Raw genomic sequence first — 6,084 nt, forward strand, 5'->3', positions numbered from 1 at the left:
AACTCCCAAGCCTTTGCTGTCCTCATGTGAACAGTAGAGATGGACACTGAGAGCAGCTGCCATGCAGAGTGGCTGTACAGATGGATGAGGTGGAGCAGAGAGGAAGTTGGGCATAGTCTGTGCTTTGGTGAGGGAAAGGAGCACACTGAAGTGCTGTCTCGTCCTTGGGTAGTTCACTCATTTGCCCAGGAGGCCTCAACAGGTTCAGCAATTATTAGGCACCTCATGTGTACATGACTACATGGCAGACAAACCAAGCCTGTGGTTGTTGCTCCCTTGGGGGAATGTGCATCTGAAAGAGGAGTCAGACCCCAGGATGATCAGAATGGTTGGAAGATGTCCCTAGAGATGGTCAAGCAGGAGCCGAGTTCTGGTACTTGGACGAAGTGAGACTGGGCGGTGAGCAAATGTCATATCCCTGGGCCACAGTATCGGGTCCTGGGTCATCCTGTGCTGGGTACCCTCAGGGGACACAGGCAACACCCAGGAACTCCCACAAGTCTCAGGCCGCATTCTCAGCATCCTGAGCTCCAGCTCTCATCACTGACCCGGCCTGGGACTGGGGGCTGCGGACGCTGAGCTGGGCTGTGGCAGGGCTGGGTGACACTCCCTGTCCTCCCCAGGAGCTCTTCAAGAAAGTGATGTCCCACGACTTCCTGGACTCCATCTGTTCCCAGTGGGAAAATAGGGCCAATGAGCACCTTGCACCCACTATCCATGCCACCATGACCCACTTTAGCAGAGTGGTCAAATATGTCATCACCACCTGCCTCGGGGACCCGAGCATGACGGCCCAGGACAGGGCCAGGGTGGTGGAGCTCTGGATCCAGGTGGCCAAGGTAAGATGTGGGAGTCCCTGGGAACCCCTCTCTGGAGTCGTGGTAACCGTTCCTTCTCCTTACTCAGTTCTCAGGATTGAAGTCTGTGGTCTGAGCCTTCACACAATCCTTAGGCCCCTCCTGCCAGGGCCTCGATGACCTGACTCCTGGTCCCAGTGGTAGGAAGCTCACCCCATCCTGGGCTCCTTCCTTGGCTTGAGCTAAAATCCTCCTCCCTGGGAGTGTTCCTCCTCAGGGTCCAGCTGTGCTCTTCCCGGGTTTCCTGAGCCTCTGTCTCATCCAGGACAGGAGACGTCCATGAGGGAACAGAAGCCAGAGGAAGCAGGGCTCCAGCTCCCCCTCACAACACATTCTCTTCCCTTCCCCAGAATTGCCAAGGCCTGAGGATCCTGTCTTCACTCCATGCCATCCTCTGGGCAATGCAGAGCCCCTCCATTCAGCGTTTAAAAAAGACATGGAGACGGGTGTCCAGGTGGGTAGACCTCTCTCCATGAGAGGCACCACCTGTGTGGACCAGACACCCCCCACAGGGCTGCCATTGCCCTTCAGTAAGCTGGGACCTCCTGGGAGACAATGAACCCTGGGGACAGGGTCTGACCTGGTTGGGAGGCATGGAGTCTTTCTGGAAACTTAGGCCAGTGGTTCTGCTTCAAGAATCAGTTTCCCGAAGTGCCAGACCCTGGCTTGAACCAAATTGAAGATTTTCAAGTGTTTGCTTTGCAGCAACAGAACTCTCTGTCTACCTGAAATCAAAACTCTTTAAAACAGGTTTGTTCAGTAGATAAGAGATTGAAGGCCCCAGGTGGCAACAGGAGAGCCCCCTCCCCAGTCCCAGAGACCTCTGGGCTCAGAGGACACATTGAAAACGTTCATCCAGGCCGTCTGTATAATTCTGCATTTTCAAACAAAAGAGATTTACCTTTAAACCACCCCACAGTGTTTCATTCCTTTTTTCCCTCCTCAGGAGGAACTGCAAAAAATTTAAAACCTTGTGCAGAATGGACCAGTGGGAGAGGAGGAAACTGCTCACGGAGGTGAGTGGAGGCTCGAGATCTGGAAGGAGGGAAGGTAAAGGGGGAGGAGGGACCAGGCAGGGTGTTCTTTGGTAATTTTTTCACTTAAGGTTACCTGAGAAATAACGGTGTGTCTTGTCAAGATTGACAGGAAGCGGGGGGTGTGAGCTGCAGGGGCAGGTGGGGACTGTTTGGGGTAGGAAGCCTTTGTCATGGCGTAGAGTGGTGTTGGTTGGACTGTTCCAGGAGGTGAGGAGCTGGCAGAATGAGCAGATTTCTGGCTTCCATGCGGGCCCATCAGCTGGCCCTCTTCCTCCAAGCTGGTGGGTGGATGGAGTGGGTGGGGGTTCCTTTCTTCCTAAAGCAGCCCAGTCTGTCCTCAGGAAGCCAGGCCCCTGCTGCTCCTTCGGTCTTCACTGCACCTCGCAGGGAAGAGCACCCTGCCTGCCCCAGGGACGTGCACTGTGTGGTCACACAGGCCAGGTGGACACACGGGCTGCCCAGGCTTGGAATGTATGGTGGATCTGGGACAGAACTGTGTGCTCTCTGGGACTCTGCACTCTATCCCGATAGTGGTCATTGCTGAAAACCCAGTGAGAGTCTACCCCGGTGCCTTGTTGACAAGGATACTCCCCAGATGGCCATGAGAATTATCGGGAAACCTACAGATTCTGAATGGACCTTCCTGACAGGACATTAGAAGTTTCCAAGTAAAAAAGGATGCAAATGTCACCATTACACAGCACCCTGGTCACCCCCTACACTGTCACTCAGATGTGGCAGAAGGGGGTCCCCTTCCTGAGTGAATGAAGGAGGAGTTCTGTGCAGGGACAATCCTGAGAGGATTGTAGGGAGCTGAGGCATTTGGCATGGCCTCAGGTCCAGCCTGGAGTCAGAAAATCCCAGGGGCTGGGACAGGCAGAAGCCACTTGGATATGCCCCCTGAGACACCTTTTGCCTCCCCATCCATGCCTCAGCCTGACTAAGCACCTAGACACACCCCGAGAGTGCAAAGGACAGGATCTTGTTCAGAGGTGTGTCTGGAGGAGGAGTGAAGGCCGGGGGACAGGGCCTCTGGCTGGGAGGGGGAGCGGTCTTTCCTCTGTGGGCCCCTGAGCACGTCACCGCCCCTCTGTGGGCCTCGGTCTCCTCATCTGGGAAATGGAGGGAGATGATCTGTGGTACAGGCCTCACAGGGGTGATGAGGTACAAGGGGGAGAGGAATGTGGAAGAGCTTTGTGCTCCTCTTCCTTGAGGGGCGAGGGGAGAGTTCTGGTGACAGTCAGATGACAGTGAGTCCTCAGGGAACCCTGAGAGGCATGGGGAGTCCTTCTCACACTTTCCTGATGAAGAGAGAGGCTTAGGGGTCTGGGAAGGCCTGAGGGCACAGAGGAGAGAGTGTTGGAGCTGGGATTGACTAGAATCAGAGCACTCTAGAATGGGAGGAGCCATAGACACCAGATGTCCAGGGTCCAAGATCAGGGGCCTGGGAGACACGGGGAAGGGTGCATGGCCTCTGGAGCCTGTCCTTGAACCTGCAGGATGTGACCTCTGTGAGGCCCATCCTGGAGATGGACCCCCAGGGAGCCCAGGAGAGGTAGCAGCAGGTGAGGGGGCCTGAGGGGGAGGGTCCAGGTGTCAGAGGAGGGGGTCTCCTCCCTCACGGCTGGAGGCCTCCCCAAGAGAGGGGTCCCTCCTCCTCCAGCCCAGCTCCTAGAGCCCCAGAGCTTGAAATGCCTGCCCTGGAAGTGATCAGGTAGAGGCCTGGAATGGCTGGGCCGAGGGTGGATTTGTGGGGGTGTGGCAGGGACCGCACAACCTGGGATTTGCCAAAAGCCGCCCCTGGTAGCTGATGGGGGACGTTGGGTGGTCCTGGAGGGGGCAACTGTGGGGAGGCTGCTGAGGGTCCTAGGCTGATCTCTGTGGGAGTCTGTGGTGGGCAGGAGGATGGAGTGAAGTGACTTGTGGTAGGGTCTCTTTATTAACTCATCCCTTTCACTAAGATTAAAATAAACAGGGGCAGTGACTTTTTAAGTTAAATTCTGGATCATGGGTTTTAGTACATAACTTGGCTTATTATAGGTGCTCTATAAATGGGAGGATCAAATAACTTTCCCTCCAAACTGGGACATGTTGAAGAATGAAAGGGATGGTATTAATCATTATGGCAGGACAACAGGGATGAAACGAGATTTATGACTTCACTGTTAAAATGTATCTGAGGGGCTGGCCTGATAGCTCAAGCAATAAAGTGAGTGCGCTCTGCTGAGGCAGCCCAGGGTTCACCGGTTCGGATCCCGGGGTGCGCCATCGCACCTCTTGTCAAGTCATGCTGTGGCGGCATCTCATATGAAATAGAGGAAGGTGGGCATGGATGTTAGCCCTCAGCAAAAAAAAGAGAGGATTGGCAGATGTTAGCTCAGGGACGATCTTCCTCACACACACAGAAAAAAAGAGTATCTGAAGACAGAAATGAGAGATTGTAAAGGAAAGGTGCACTGATTAGGTTTACAATTCAAATAGATTATTGTGGCTAGAGTCTTAAAATGAATTACAGACAGAAAGGATTTGCAATATTAGTGATAATTTATTGCAGTATACCACAAACCATGTTATATCCTTGTATAACTTCAGTCGAGTGAATTTGTTTGAAAATTTTAGAAAGTATTTATTGGAGTTTGAATAATTTCTTTCAATAAATATATTGAGTATCTTCTAAGGGCACAGCAGTGAGTGAATACGGCAGTGTAAAACATTACAGTCCACATTAGTCTTCACTTCATGGAGTATCCAATACAGTGAGAAAATCACTATGAGAGAAATAGATGATAATACACGTACAATTAAAAATTTTAAAAATTAACAGAGACAATGTGACATTAATTTTGATGGCTGGATCAGGAAATGCCGCTCTGTGGAAATAGAATTTGTAGGAAATCTGAAAGGTGCTCAAGCATTATTCAAAAATGGAGAATTTTTAGGTGAATTCAGGAGGGAGGACGGATGGTTCATTGATGTACAAGTGTGGAGTGGCAGGGTGTCCAGAATGACACTCAGGTGTAGACAGGATATCAGTACAAACAAGTGAGATTAGGGGACCCTGAGATATGGGTGATTATTGGGAGAACTGGTTTGTTCAACTTGGGACCTGCTAACTGCAAGCTGAGTCATCGAGTTATCACTGATGTGGTGAGTGGGCAGATGGGTATTTGGGTCTCAGGGTTGAAGCCAGATCTGTGCTGACTCTATGGGCATTTCTAGTTCATTACTGGTATTTGAAGCCAGGGAAATGGATGCGATGGCCTAGAAGAGGGTGTGGAAGTGGAACAAATGTGAGAGCAGGATTGACTTCTAAGAAGCGTCAATTGTGTTAAGTCAGATGGTGTAGCCCAGATTAACAGGGAGGAGTAGGAGGAGAGAGGAAGAGTCAGGGGAGGAAAAATGGTTATTTACAGTGGATAGGACTGTGTGATGGGAATATGGCATGTGTGAGTTATTTACTTATGAACAGGACAGTATTTGAGTGAAGATGGGACTTAGGTGTGCAAGTGAAGTGAGCATTAAATTGCTGAGAGGAACGTGATTTCATTAGAGATGAGGCACTAAATTACTATGCTCTGGGCACACGACCATCTAGTTTTCATAGTCCTCTCTGCCCTTGACTCATATCATCTTGATGTCCAAGGATCTAGTTCTCAGTGTGTGGTGCCTGTGCCAGCAGCATCAGCATCATCAGGGAACAATGAGAAGTGCAAATTCTTAGACCTCCCCAAGGATCCTTGGGTTGAGGTCCAGCAATCTGTGTTTTAACAACTCTCCAGATGATTGTGATGCACAGGGCAGTTTGAGAGATATTTCTCCAGGATACAGGAGGATGGAAGATCCAAATGAGGTGAGAACATTCTCCATGGCTGGCAGTCTGCATCCCCCATTTCATTCAGATTTCACATTTCATTTTGTTTTCAAAGGGGAAGCTCAAAAGAAATATGATGCTGCAGACTTCAGAGAAGAAAAGACAGGTCCATTTAACCAAGAGCAAGTGGAGACATCGTGAAAGGTCTGTACTTCCTATAAGACTCACCAGGTGCATTTTCAAGAGACCAGTTACAAGGATAACTTTCCACCCTGGCAATGAGGTCAGGTACAGTCAACGGGAGGAGACCTTGCAGAACCCTCAGTAAGTCTGTGCATACAGGAGACTGCAGGGACTCCGGGCCTGCTGCAGTGAAGGA

This window comes from Diceros bicornis (assembly GCF_020826845.1).
Source record: "Diceros bicornis minor isolate mBicDic1 chromosome 30 unlocalized genomic scaffold, mDicBic1.mat.cur SUPER_30_unloc_5, whole genome shotgun sequence".
In the NCBI taxonomy this organism is placed as follows: domain Eukaryota; kingdom Metazoa; phylum Chordata; class Mammalia; order Perissodactyla; family Rhinocerotidae; genus Diceros; species Diceros bicornis.